Source organism: Somniosus microcephalus, chromosome 1 (assembly GCF_052327205.1).
Source record: "Somniosus microcephalus isolate GS21.2 chromosome 1, FLI_Smic_1.0, whole genome shotgun sequence".
NCBI classification, from domain to species: Eukaryota; Metazoa; Chordata; class Chondrichthyes; order Squaliformes; family Somniosidae; genus Somniosus; species Somniosus microcephalus.
The window spans coordinates 285,734,959-285,750,179 of NC_140987.1; the positions used below are offsets into that span (position 1 = coordinate 285,734,959).

Consider the following 15,221-nt stretch of genomic DNA (forward strand, 5'->3'; position numbering starts at 1 on the left):
GACCTTTGGAAAGGGGGAAAAATTGGGTTGCGCGGACTTCGCTGGGGCGCTACTTTCCAAAAAAATTAGCACCCCTGCGCCCAAAAGTCACTGGTAGCAAATGTCCTGGGGCACTGCGAGTGAATATCACGCCGCTACGTTTGGCTGCAGCACGTCGCGCCATGGTACTGCAGGCATTCCTCCCCTTATTAAAGCGGAGGGGACTTGTGCAGCTTGTGCCCCAGCTGGGCCACCAGGGATTGGAGTGCTGGTAAAAGTGCCGGGCTCACGGAGCGCAGCCAGCACCCCGTGGGGGTGGGTTGGGGGGGCTGCACAGAAGGCCGGGGACATCAACGGGGGGCAGGTTCTGGCAGGCGGCCAGCAAAAAAAATGGCCGCCTGGCACCTCCCCATTAATTTGCGCCGCCCTGGTTGCAGGTAGGCCCCCCTTGACCCTATCGGACATAGCATCCGGCAGTAAGTCAGGGGGCGCTACCGAAAATCGCAAGCGGGGCGCTGCGCACGGCAATGACATCGTCGCACAGCACCGCGGGGCACTAACGGTTACCGCCACTGCTAATCTTCCACTGAATTTCACGGGAGGTGTTGGCGGCGCCGCACCCAGACGCTAGTTGCTTTGCGCCCTGTTAGCGCGGGAGGCGCAAATCAACCAAATTTTCCCCCCAAAGTATCTTACAAGACATTTTAATTTGCTTACAGTAGAGGGGAGACAAAGTATAATATGGCTGATGCCATGATCGTGCATTGTCTGAGAGTCATTCACTTTTTCTAGTTTTCTTTCAGTTTTTTGAAAAAGTTAAAAATGTCAAAATATAACATTTGCTGGAGCACATTTTCCCCAGTGGCCCAAAAAGTGGTGAATTAGTCAAGTTTCCATAATTGCATTTTGAGTTGTATATTTTTATATAGTGCCTTATCGCACCTCACAAACGTCTCAAAATGCTTTACATACAATTAATTACTTTTGAAGATCGTGACTGTTAGGTAAGCAAACCCTCCAGCCGTTTTAGGCACAGTGAGGTTTCACAAAGAGCAATGAGATAAGTAACCACTTAACCTGTTTTTAGTGTTGATTGAGAGGAAGAGTGTTGGCCAGGACAGAATGAGTGTACTAGAAAATTCCTCACTGAATAATGAAGTCCTTTTGAGTTCTAAAATATTTTTTTTTAATGTTGTTATAACATCTGCTTAAAGGGATGTTGTGTACAAGCTTGTCAAAACCAAGTCTATTCTTGAGGAGAAGTGGGAATATAGGGCGGGGCATAATTGGACCAGGACACACTGACGTAATTCAGACCCCATTTTAATGTCCTACGTTATGTCTTTATTTTTATAGTTTCATTATTAAATTCCTATGTCCACATTTATAATGGAATCTGCCTCAGTGTCACAATGTAATTACATCCTCCCACCAGTAGTAATGCTGAGTAGCTTGACTAACAAAAGCAAAAATTTATCTCAGTATACATCTAATGGCACATTGAAAGAGTGTTGCAGCAGGACCTTGGAGAGGACAGGAGTTGTAAAGGCTTGAGAACAACAAGATGCACAATTTTTGAAACTTGACTAATTCACCACTTTTTGGGCCACTGGGGAAAATGTGCTCCAGCAGATGTTATATTTTGATTTTTTTTACCTTTTTCAAAACTGGAAAAAAAGCTAGAAAAAGTGAATGACTCTCAGACAATGCATGATCACGGCATCAGCCATATTATACTTTGCCTCCCCTCGTAAGCAAAGTAAAATGGCTTGCAGGATACTTTAGCTCTAAGTCCCAGCCCCTTTCAAAAGGTCCATAGAAACTAGACTGATAAGGTAGCAAAGCAGACGGATAGGGAAGAGGCCTCCGTGCAGAGCTATAGTTCTTGAAAATAGTTTAACTGCTGTGGGAAAATTACAGAAGGGAAAGAACGGTGTATGGTCAGGTAGCACAAGAGGGCCTATCAGAGGGGGCGGGGGAAAGGATACTCGTGTGTAAGCCAGTGATAGGTCCAGTAGAGGTCCCATAGAATTGAATTGAAAATAATGGTATTAGAGGAGAACCTCAGCAGGGTTTAAGTGTAAAAGGCTTGAGAAGAATTCAGGGGATTCTAGGAGACACTCGGAGGATGGGGCCTGGGGGGCACGGGCCAGGAAGTGTAGACATCTCACCGCGATTTTACCCGAGGCACAACTGGGTAGTGTAACTATTTATTATACCTTGTAAACTCCTGCTTAAGATACAGTAATTGTATTGATCCTTGCTTATGTTGAATAATGTTTAATTACTGCTACCAATATGGGTCAGCATTGAATCATTTGGAATCGAGGACCCAAAAAAGGGATTTTTAAGGTGTAATTACAGCGTGACAAATGTGGACGTAGGAACTGATGGAAAAAGTTGACAGTAAGTGCCCATAGATAGAAGATTTTTTTTATGTGCTAAAATAAATAGAAGTATGGCAATAGACTAAGAAAATGCAGCTTTGTTCCAGGAGAGCTATTTCACATTTCAAAATAGCCCCTTTTCGGAGGCGCTTGTATTTTGCAGCAGTGGACACTACTTCCAGCTTGATTCTAATCTCCTCTCTTTGCCCATGGCGATCATGCCAGGAGCAAGGTTGAAGGGCTTGTTACTGCAGAAAACTTGGCAGACATTAAACCGAATCAAGTTACTCCCAATTTATACTGTAAGTTGGCCGATTACACAGTTAGCAATAGCAGACTCCTTGAGGTTTCCCTTCGCCTTTCATCCAGGAGCCAACCTACACTTTCTCTCGCTGGCTGTCTGGAGAAACCCTACAATTAAAGATTAGGAGCAATGGTAGGAAAGCAATTAAAAGCAAGGCTTTAAAAGGTTAAATAGTTACTTTGCAATGTGCCTCACCTTTAATTAACATTTAATTGACGCAAGTCCTTTTTCTTTATCTGGTGAGTGGGCTAAAATCTGTCTGAAATGTGAGCTGTAGAATTTCCCAATAATACTGTAGCATGCAAATTTGTCAATAAATGTGGCGTAGTAGAATTACAATATAATTATGCATTGATATGGAGCACTTGAACAGTCATCATCTATGGTGAAACCTGTTGATAGCACAAAACTGGGTTTTAAAAAAGTGACAGGTTTCAAGGCAATAATATAATCTTGAGGTTCAGATGACGATTGGAAAGGAATGCAGCTGCTCTTTTTGTTTATACCCTGATTTGAACCCCATGAATCAACTCAACTCCCAGCTAATGAATATTCCCTATCAGCTATAACTCTGATTTTGATGTGGCTCCAGTAACTGTATCGCATTATTGTGCCAGTTCAACATCAATGGGTATCTGCTATTATATTACAAGAACAACAATATGCATTTATATAGCACTTTTAACGTAGCAAAAGAGCCCAAGAGGCTTCACAGGAGCATAATCAGACAAAAATGAGACTGAGCCAAAGAAGGAGATATTAGGATGAGTGACTAAAAGCTTGGTCAAAGAGGTAGGTTGTAAGGAGCATCTTAAAGGAGGAGAGAGGGGCAGAGAGGTTATGGGAAGGAATTCCATAACTTAAGGCCTAGACGGCTGAAGGGGCAAAGGAAGTGGGGGATTCACAAGAGGCCAGAGTTGGACAAAGGCAGAGATCTTGGGGGTGAAAGGGGTTCGTTGTGGGGCTGGAGAAGCTACAGAGATGGAGAGGGAGGAACGAACACAAGGATGGGGATTTTTAATTCAAGGCGTTGGTGGACTGGGAGCCAATGTAGGTCAGCAAGTGCAGAGTTAAAGGGTGAGTGGAACATGGTGCGAGTTAGGATACAGGCAACAGAGATTTGATTGAACTCAAGTTCATGAAGGGTGCAAGATGGGAGGCTGGCCAGGAGGGCACTGGAATAGTCGAATCTGGAGGTAACAAAAGCATGGATGAGGGTTTCAGAAGCAGATAAGCTGAGGCAGGGCTGGTTATGAGCCATGTGATGGAGGTGGAAATAGGCAGTCTTTGAGACGGAGAAGATGGAGACGCTCTGCTCAGGCTAAAATAGCACACTGAGCTTGCAAACAAGTCTGGTTCAGCCTGAGGCAGTGGCCAGGGAGGGGGATGGAATCAGTGGCGAGGGAATGGAGATTGTGGCGGGGACCGAAGACAATCCCAATGTTTAATTGGAGGAAATTGCTCATCCAGGACTGGAAGTAAGGAGCAGTGGAGGGGTCGAGAAAGGTGGTGGTGAGGTCGAACTGCGTGTCGTCAGTGTACATGTGGAACCCGACTTCATCTCTTCGGATGATGTTGCTGAGGGGCAGCATGTAGATGAGGCATAGGAGGGGGCCCTGGGTAGATCCTTGGGGGTCTCTAGAGGTAACTGTACCGAGCGGGAAGAGAAGTCATTGCAGGAGATTGTATCGGGAAGAGTGGAACCGAGGTGAGGGCTGTCCCACTCAGCTGGATGACGAAGGAGAGGCGTTGGAGGACGATGGTGTGGTTGATCGTGTCGAAGGCGGCAGAGTGGTCGAGAAGTATGAAGAGAAAGAAAGAAAAAGAGACTTGCATTTATATAGCGCCTTTCACGACCACCGGATGTCTCAAAGCGCTTTACAGCCAATGAAGTACTTTTGAAGTGGAGTCACTGTTGTAATGTGAGAAACGCGGCAGCCAATTTGCGCACAGCAAGCTCCCATAAACAGCAATGTGATAATGACCAGAAAATCTGCTTTTGTTATGTTGATTGAGGGATAAATATTGGCCAGGACACCGGGGATAACTCCCCTGCTCTTCTTCAAAATAGCGCCATGGGATCTTTTATGTCCACCTGAGAGAGCAGACGGGGCCTCGGTTTAACATCTCATCCGAAAGATGGCATCTCTGACAGTGCAGCACTCCCTCAGCACTGCACTGGAGTGTCAGCCTAGCTTTATCTGCTCAAGTCCCTGGAGTTGCATTTGAACCCACAACCTTCTGACTCAGAGGATAGAGTGCTACCCACTGAGTCACGGCTGACACAAGAGGGATAGTGCACCACAGTCACAGTCAAAGAGGGTGTCATTGTGACTTTGATTAGGACCATTTCAGTGCTGTGACAGGGGGTGGAAACTTGATTGGAGAGAGTCAAACATAGAGTTGCAGGAAAGATAGGGACAGATTTCACAGAATCACAGAAACCTCACAGTGCAGATAGAGGCCATTTCGGCCCATTGAGCCTGCACCGACACATATCCCACCCGATCCCCGTAACCCCACGTATTTAATCCCCCTAACACTAAGGGTCAATTTATCATAGCCAATCAACCTAACCCGCACATCTTTGGACTGTGGGAGGAAACCGGAGCACCTGGAGGAAACCCACGCAAACACGGGGAGAATGTGCAAACTCCACACAGACAGTCGCCCGAGGCCGGATTCGAACCCGGGTCCCTGGTGCTGTGAGGCAACAGTGCTAACCACTATGCCACCGTGCTGATTGCACATTTCTGGATTTTGGAGAGAAAAGGGAGGGCTGGAGATGGGGCTGGAGTTTGCAAGGACCGAGGGGGGTCAAGGATTTTTTTTATGAGTGGGTGTTGATGCCAGATTTGAAAGGGAGGGGACAGTACATGACGAGAGGGAACTGTTAGCATGGGGGCCAGGAAGGGAAGTTGAGTGGTCAACAGTTCAGTGTGGATAGGGTTGAGAGAGCAGAGAGTGATTTTTAAGGGCAAGATGAGCTTGGAAGAGGACATGAGGGGAGATAGAAGGGAAACTGGAGAAAGATGCGAGCTCGGGGCTAGAGCAGGGGTTATCTTTGGGGGTAAGCTTGCCTTGGTGGGAAAGGGGAAGGGAGGGGTGCGGCAGAGGCAGCTGAATAGATTGTCTGAATCTTAATAACAAAGACGTTCACAAGTTCCTCACGCTTGTTGTTAGAGGTGAGGATGGAGGGGGGCAGGAGTTAGAGGTTTGAGGAGGTGGTTGGTAGTGGAGAAAAGAAGCCAATATATTAATAAACATGACTAGTTTAAAAAATGTGAGCTGCAGTGAATCAATTTAGAAATCATCATATTGTGGATCAAACCGATCGTGAAGTGCTGCGGTATAAAGTTGTCCTTCATGCCTTTTAAAGCATGAAATAATGGAAAGGTCAGTAATCTGTAACCTAACTTTTTATGCCTGAGTCAGCTGCATAGACCAGCTAATTTTGGCAATCTGCTGGCTTGGACTGATTTTGCACTGGAACCGTGCAGCAGCTGTAATTACAGTGGTCAGTAGAGTTTTATTTTTAAAGAGTCGCAGGCTATATTACAGGAGTGTAGAAAACTCCTGTGCAGCGATAGTATAATCAATCTCTCATCAGTTTTTTTTTGCTGTGTTCTTTTTGTACCGCAAATGTGTGCTTCCATTTTTGGTTTAAAAACATGACTTGGCTCATGTTCTGCTTTGTCATGTCTCTGTTGTGAACCTAACTTTTAACAAAAAGAATATTACTAACAATTTGAACATTGTAATAGACCCTTTGCTGTCTGTTCTTAATGAGACCTGCAATTTCCCCTTATATCCCATTCATGAATTGGCTACCTGCTTGTACCGTTTGCTCCTTTCTGCCACTTCATATAGCTGGAAGAGGCTTGTCAGTGGGCGTCCAAACATCCACCCATCTCCCGGTGTGTGCTGTGAGTATAGTTCAGGCATGAGAGGGAAGATGATCTGATGAAATGAAGCCGTTTTGCCTCATCTTAGCTTGATGAGAGTTCCTTTAACTTGGTCCCAAGACGGGGGGAGTTTTTAAAACCAGCTGCAGTCAGAATCATGTCCCCGGCCTAACTCAATAGAGAGGTTACAAAGGTTTATTGCACTGTCTCCAAAACTGTTGATAGAGGAACCAAGCCAGATTGAAACAAAAGCATACTGTGTACTTTGCTCAGTTGCGTGTATGACTGGTAGTTATTTTTGAATTTATCTGACAATTATTCAAATCCATGACTATAAGCCAAGACACTTCAATTGGGGAGTTGGTTGGAACGTGTAGAGGGATGAGTTAGACCACTTGGCTCCCACAATTGGAAAGACCTTAAGAGAATACTGTACATGTAAAGGCTATTTACTAAATACTAGGTTGATATATAGATTGACAGTTCATTGTTTTTGTTTGAGGATCTGATTTATGTGCTAGCTACTGTAAATATATATAAGGTATTTTATAACTGTTATATAATCACTTGTTCAACTTTTGTTCAATAAATCTGTCTGTTAATTGAAGTCTGAAAGAAGGTCTGATGTTGTCGAGCTCTGCCACATTTTGAAGATATGAGAAAAAATCCTGTGGAGATGCAGGAAAGATCTAGTAGCTAAAGCAGTTTACGGAATGGTTTTCCTGGGCTCATTATCAGAAAAGGATCTATATATTGGGGCCAGTAAAGATGCCTCAAGATTGCAGGGTGCTGAGACTCATCCAAGAGAGTAATTTAAAATATGGCAGGAATGTATCTAAAGTAAGAGGGACAGAAAAGAGCAAAAAGTGTAAAGGGGTTTAAGGAAATGGGTGGGAATTGCAGCAGTGGTTCTTACAATGGTTCCCACCCGAGCTGTGGAAAGAATAATCCTCCTCGCCCAAGCCCTGTGACAGGAAAACTTTCCCTCATCTCATAAACACTGTTTCACACTCAATGCTATTTACAATGGCAATTTCCAGGCCCTGAGGTTCTTCTGTTCTTGCAGGCTGTTTTCAGCGGCACTTAGGATCCTATTATCTTACTGGAACCGGAGCTGCCCAAGGCTGTGACTCTGCAGTATCCAGCCGGGCCTAGAGCCACAGTCAAGCTCTGATGTCAGCTTTCCTTTTGTTCCTCTCCATTGCCCAGAATCCTGCTGTGGTTTCTGCAGTTGACTCTCTATCCCTGGCACGATTGACAGATGGTTGATGGCACTGGGAGCTACAACTTTGGCTCAACAATTGGCACACTGATATAGCATTTAATAGTAAGATTAATAGTTAGCCCCGTGCTCAACAAATATATACAATACATGCACACACATATAGCATTAATAACTGGGAGTTGGTGCTGCAGTTCTCAGCGTTATGACTGACTTTTCTTCATCTTATCAATCATTGGAAAGCTACTTGCTCTGTTTTCTGTTGGCAGATAGCCCTTTAATATTGTTGGACAGAGCTACTGCACCAGGATAGAGTTGGACCCAACTACAGTTGGAACAACATGATGCTGTGCAGCAGAGAGAGGGGAGGAGGGGAGGCCTGGGTGAACAGGGCATTGCTGGTGATGCTAGGGTTGAACCAGGCTGAGAGACAGAACTGAAGCCATACTGTGCCAGGTTGAGAGCGAACAAAGAGGCTGGGTTCTGAAGTGAAGTGGAACAAAACGGCTGGAGGGCCCCATGAGAGCTACTAATACCGAAACTCTCCTCTATTTGGTCACAGCTAAATGCATGCTTAGCAACCAATCCAAGCCAAGTCCAAATGAAGCCTGTAACACACATCAGCCTATTTATAACTCCCATAAAAGCAAGATGTTCTGATGGGAATGTCTGACACCGCTGAACCCCAGAAACAACTTGAGACTGAAATTTGTAACAATAGATACTAGCAGATCTTACACTGTTTTACAGTCAGTGGCCAAGCCCATTTTTTATCAAAGGGTATTCTGGGATTTTTACTGGTGATTGGATAGAATTACATGAATCATAGAATGATGCGGCACCGAAGGAGGCCATTCGACCCATAGCAACTCTTGGTTGAGCTGTCCAATTAATCCCACTCCCCTGCTCTTTTCCCATAGCCCTGTAACTTTTTTCCCTTCAAGTATTTATCCAATTCCCTTTTGAAAGTTACTATTGAATCTGCTTCCACCGCCCTTTCAGGCAGTGCATTCCTGATCATAACTCGCTGTGCACAAAAATGTTTCCTTGTGTCGCCTCTGGTTCTTTTGCCAGTTACCTTAAATCTGTCCACTCTGGTTACCGACCCTTCTGCCACTGGAAACAGTCTCTCCTTATTTACTCTATCAAAACCATTCATGATTTTGAACACCTCTATCAAATCTCCCCTTAACCTTCTCTGCTCTAAGGAGAACAACCCCAGCTTCTCCAGCCTCTCCACATAACTGAAGTCTTTCATCCCTGGTAGCATTCTAGTAAATCTCTTGCACCCACTCTAAGGCCTTGACATCCTTCCTAAAGTATGGTGCCCAGAATTGGAAACAATACTCTAGCTGAGGCCTAACCAGTGACTCCATTATTCTGTGAAAACTGGAAATGAATGGACTTTATTTTATATTTCATTACTTATGTAAGAACTGGGAGGCGGATCCTAGATTTTAGAAGCATTGCAGTAGGACTGAGAGTTTGTCAGCATGATCTCACTGGAGAGGACACTTGGAGTTTGACAGGAGGGTTTTGCTCCGAGGTACATTTATTTTCTTTCTTTCGTGCTCGCTCTCCTTCACTCTCACGCACTCTCTTTTGCTCTCGCCCACTCTTTCTCAGTCACTTACAAATTGATGCACACAGTCAAAAACAGCCAATATAAATATTACTTGAATGAAGCTTTTGAAATTTACAGTCCAGCTTTTCCTCGAGTAATTTTGAAAATCAACCAAACAGATGTTAGAGACTGCGAGAAAATCATTCTATTATTTGGCTAGCTACTGATAAACCCAGGGGAATTCCACGTGCTCAGAATGCAGGGTTTGCCTACAGCTGAGAGTCATGGCATTGGGTAAAAGATTCAAGCCCAGGCTTTTGGGAGAGGCTGAGCTTTTCAAGTCAAAACTTCAATGAAGGTATTAACAGGCACAAAAACAAATCATTCGGTGAATATAATAATGTTTGCAAAATATGTTATTGTTTGGAATAATTTTGCTGAAAACCATATTTTGGACCATCAGAAATTTCAGATACTGAGGGGAAAAAAATGCCAATGCTAATTTTTTCATCAAGTATTTTGTGGTCCAATTGGTTCATTAACAGCCAGAGTGAAACTTGACCGATGCCTTTTTCATTGTTACACATTGACATATAGTTTTCCTGTTATAAAATGTTGACGCAGTGTTTTTCCATACTAACATTCCATTATAAAAGCATGATGCAGGAAGTAAGGCTAATGTGTATAATTTAACAGTGCAATGCTACAGAACAATTCTAACACTTGTACAAGAACAATCAATTCCCTTTGCTGTTTGCAAGGAATTTAGTGTAATTACAATGAAGTTATTTGTTAATGAATTGGCATTAATATTTGGTGTCCTGTTTCTCCTTATTTGATGTTTGTGGGACCTTGCTGTGTGCAAATTGGTTGCTCCTTTTGCCGAAATTACAACACTGATTGCACTTCAAAAGTAATTAATTGCACATGAAGCATTTTGGAACATTCTGAGAATGTGATAAGCCATTATATAAATGAAAGTTTGTCTTTCTTTCCCCCCCACCCCACCTTCACATCCTACTTTTTGTGCATGTACATGGATGCATGGGTGAGATACAAATTGTGGCAATCCATAAATTGCTCCATTTTTTTAAGAATCTGAAATTTTGCACTTTATGCACCGTTACCTTCCTACTCTCTTTGAAGACTTCATGGTCCATTGTCACTCCTTTATGTGGAATGCCATCAAGTTCTGTGGCAAGGGCTAACACAGGTTTCAACACTGGCCAAGGTTATATTCTGCAGAGTTCTTCTGGTTGCAGAAGAGGTCCTTTCACTACATCTGTTGTGGCTTCTTCAGTGGTATTCCACACACAAGCAAAACATGGCAAGAATTCTCTCTATGGAAAGAGCCATTTCCTTCCTGGAAACGATTCCAATAGAGTAGATGTATGGGATAAAGCAATGTATGCCAGGATATCCTATGGTTGAGAACTATGAATAAGGATTACTGGGTTGAGTTTCTCTACTAACAAGTGGTTCAGATTAATGTTGTGGTCGGGTAACATAGTTATGTTGGGGACAACTCATTTAAGCATGTGGGAAACCTTATGCAGCCCACAAAACTCCTGTGATAATTTGCAATTGATGTCTGTAATGTGGGGACAATTATGTACAGAATCTAATATCTTGTTTGCCTTGAGGCACAAGTGCAGTTGCATGGCTTTGGAGCAGTCCTGTAGTATGACGACTTTCCAATTTTGAACTATTTTCGAATTGATGAACAATGCTAATCAACCTCAGATTATTAGAATGTGTTGGACCTTGGAATGTGCTGAGGTCCAAAATAAAACTCGTGTGAATTTTAAGGAAATGATACTTCCATTTAGAGTCACTTCCTTGTCACGTCATATGTACAATAACACAGATACTGAAGATGATCTGAACTTTTTTCAAATGAAGTTGCTTTTGCATTTCCAATGGACAAGTGTATTGTTTCTCCCTTATGGTTTATCTACATCCTGAGAATTGGGCTCCTCTTAAAACACTAGAAAGCATGGACAAGAAAGGCCCTTTGGCCCATATCCCCATGCTCCTTCCACAGCTGCGTACAAGGGCCTAGAAATTCGGTGGGGTTAGCGCCCAATTAGAGGCGTTAGAGGGTCTTGCGCCGGAATTATAGCTGGTAACGAAATTGCGTTGGGCCCTACCATCGGCGTTAGCCGGTAGCGCTGCGCCGGCACCGATGACGTCATCGGTGTGCGCAGCGTCCCGGTTGCCGTGGTAACCCGGCCCCAAGCCCAAATTCAGTTGCGGCCGCCTCGCCCGTGGCAGCCGCAACCAACGATTATTGAAAGGGATGTTACACACCTTTGCGCCGGCGCATAAAGGTGGAGCGGCGGCCGGCCGCTTTCCCGGCGGCCGCCTGCCCGCACCTCCCTCCCCGGACTCCTCCACCACCCCCCCGCGGCACTGATGTGTGTGGCCCATGAGCCCGGCTCTTCCCCGAGGTGCCGGGCTCATTTGCCGGGCGAATCGACCGGCCAGCGGTCGGCTGCAGGCAGCTCCTCCTTAACAGAAGGAGGAGGCCTGCAGTACCCCAGCCTGCCGCACCGCCTCGGGTGCCGCAGCGGGGGATTAGCGCCTCAAAACTGCACTGAACGCCCATAGTGAGGCGCAAAAACCCTCCATTAGCGCCCGCCGCCGTCTGGGCCCGGGGCAACTGAATTTTCGTCGGGCGCAGCGGCATTAACGCCGGTGCAAAATTTCGGGCGCTAAAGCCCTGGCGGACCCACAACCGAATTTCTAGGCCAAGGACTCTACAATCTACCCTAACTTGAACTCGACCCAATCTCCTGAGAGAAAATAATACATAAATATTCCTCGATCCCCAAAGATAATTGAGCAAAATTCTGGCATATTCATCCATCGCTATACCTTCACTATTTAGTCCTAGGCTGCTGCCATTTACAGACCCCAATTCTTGTCAACCCCAGCACGCCACTCCCCAGCAGTGTCAGATAAATGTACTTCTGACCTGTTCTCATGAATAGTATACACCTGAAACAATCTGCCTCCTCTCTTTGGATGCTGTAGAATGTGATAGGTACTTCTAGCATTTTCTACTACCAAATCCATATTGAATTTTCATTTTACAGAAGGCTGTCAATGTGCTGTTCAGATAAACATTCATAGTTTCTTATGTAATGCTCCCAGTTCATGACTCATTCCTTTTTTCAATATCAGGATAATGTTTGCTACCCTGCAGTTCCTGGGGGATAACCTGCACGATTTATGGAGCTTCTATGAATGCTGTTTCCTCACTTTATTTCCGTCAGGATTGTAGATATTCCATCAGTTTCAGCTGCCTTGCGGCATTTAATTCTTTAAATTTCTTCAACACGCATGTTTTACTGATGTCTAGTTTTGTCAGTGTCGCATGTTTTCAGTGGGATCGCGGGAACATTTTAAAAGTTGTGGCAGAATTCCAAACTGAATTTGGAAAGTGTTTTCAGCTGCTGTTTGCCTCCACTTTGTGTGGCCTTGGGCCAGGGATTCCCAGGTGTTGGTGGGGATGTTGCACTTTTTCAAGGAGGCTTTGAGGGTGTCCTTCAAGCATTTCCTCTGCCCACCTGGGGCTCTCTTGCCGTGTCGGAGCTCCGAGTAGAGCGCTTGTTTTGGGAGTCGCGTATCGGGCATGCGGACAATGTGACCCGTCCATCGGAGCTGATCGAGCGTGGTCAAAGCTTCGATGCTGGGAATGTTGGCCTGCGCGAGAGCACTGATGTTGGTGCGAAGAAGAAGAGTGAATGTAGAGGCTCGTCTGTAATGAACTGGGAATATCCTATCCCTGCGGAAGATTGGTATCGCACACATTTTTTTTGATTAATTACGCTTATTGAGTACAGCATGTAACAGAAATATTTAACTCCATATTGACTGTCAAAATCTAATTAATATCCACTTCTAACTGGATATTGATAAGAATTTCCATGTAGCAGATCAGTGTATGATTTGACTCTACCATAAGGAAACTGATAGGTGAGCTGGTGGGTTGCTCGATGAATCAATGGTCTTCTCCTACTATGTTGAAGGCTGAGTGTTGTTACGTGCAGTTTTCAGGATTTGGGGTTCTGTTGCTGCAGTGATAGGACACATGGTTTTCTTTGTGAGGAGTAAGCTATATAATTAGCATAGCAGCCGTTGATGATTCTGCCATTCCCATTTACACCTCTTCTACACTCAACTTTGCTTCTTTACTTGTTCCATTACCATCTCCTTTCACCTTGCACCATCATCCCTTTTGTCCTTTAATCACTCCTGCCTTCCACCCTATCACAGATCTTCCCTTTTGTTCTTTCCTCTCCACCCCCTTTCCTTGCCTCTGTACTTGCTTAAAAATCTGTTACATCTCTAACATTTTCCAGTTTTGACGAAAGGTCACTGACCTGAAACATTAACTCTGTTTCTCTCTCCACGGATGCTGCCTGACCTGCTGAGCATTTCCAGCATTTTCTGTTTTTGTATCAGATTTCCAGCATCCGCAGTATTTTGCTGTTATATAATTATAACATTGAACTGAGCCATGTATTTTTCTCTGCTTACATTTTTGCCTTTGTTTATGTTAATACTTGGCCAAATGAAATTTACCCATTGATTGCTGGTTGCTTTCTGTTCATAGCTAACAAATTTGCTTTACTGTGTGCATGTATGTGTGTGCACGTACACTATATATACTGTATTACCATCACTGGTCAATAGATTAAAAGCTGATTGCTTTTAAATATAAATCAATTCGACTTCATCAAAGTGTCCGTCAAACAGTTTGCTGAATGCCATCAGCACTTGTTCAAGCACTTGATATTGATGGACATAAGAACATAAGAACATAAGAAATAGGAGCAGGAGTAGGCCAATCGGCCCCTCGAGCCTGCTCCACCATTCAATAAGATCATGGCTGATCTGATCCTAACCTCAAATCTTCTATCACTCTCCATCCGCCCGAGCCCATGTGATCTCCCGGGAGAGGTGAAAAACCAGATAAAAGACCCAATGGCCAATTTGGGAGAAAAAAATCTGGGAAATTCCTCTCCGACCCATCTAGGCGATCGAAACTCGTCCAGGAGATCACTGTCCCTATATTTTCTACAGTACTTACCTTCTGTAAAGGCGATCTCCACCCCAGCCAGGAACAGGAATAAAACCATCTCCTGAAATCTAACACAGAATTAGAACACAGTAGGAGCAGAACCAGGCTACACGGCCCCTGGGCCCACTCCACTACCCACAGGGCCATGACCATTCCGAACCTAGACTCATGTCCAATTTCCTGCCCGCTCCCCGTAACCCTTAATTCCCTTTACTTCTAGGAAACTATCTATTTCTGTTTTAAATTTATTTAATGATGCAGCTTCCACAGCTTTCTGGTGCAGCAAATTCCACAAACCTACCACCCTCTGAGTGAAGAAGTTTCTCCTCATCTCAGTTTTGAAAGAGCAGCCCCTTATTCTAAGATTATGCCCCCTAGTTCTAGTTTCACCCATCATTGGGAACATCCTCACCGCATCCACCCGATCAAGCCCCTTCACAATCTTATATGTTTCAATAAGATCGCCTCTCATTCTTCTGAACTCCAATGAGCAGAGTCCCAATCTACTCAACCTCTCATATGCCCACCCCCTCATCCCCGGGATTAACCGAGTGAACCTTCTTTGTACTGACTCGAGAGCAAGTATGTCTTTTCTTAAGTATGGACACCAAAACTGCATGCAGTATTCCAGGTGCGGTCTCACCAATACCTTGTACAACTGCAGCAATACCTCCCTGTTTTTATATTCTATCCCCCTAGCAATAAAAGCCAACATTCCATTGGCCTTCTTGATCACTTGCTGCACCTGCATACTAACTTTTTGAGTTTCGT

General features: G+C 44.5%; 2 protein-coding genes across 5 annotated transcripts in view; one reads left to right on the forward strand and one right to left on the reverse strand.

Annotated features, from left to right (window-relative positions):
• Window positions 1-15,221, reverse strand: part of dnah6 (dynein, axonemal, heavy chain 6) — a 1,317,984-nt gene that overhangs the window by 1,021,112 nt on the left and 281,651 nt on the right. The gene's annotated exons all lie outside the window — the stretch shown is intronic.
• Window positions 1-15,221, forward strand: part of LOC147124821 (tyrosine-protein kinase JAK2-like) — a 414,008-nt gene that overhangs the window by 148,139 nt on the left and 250,648 nt on the right. The window lies entirely within an intron of this gene.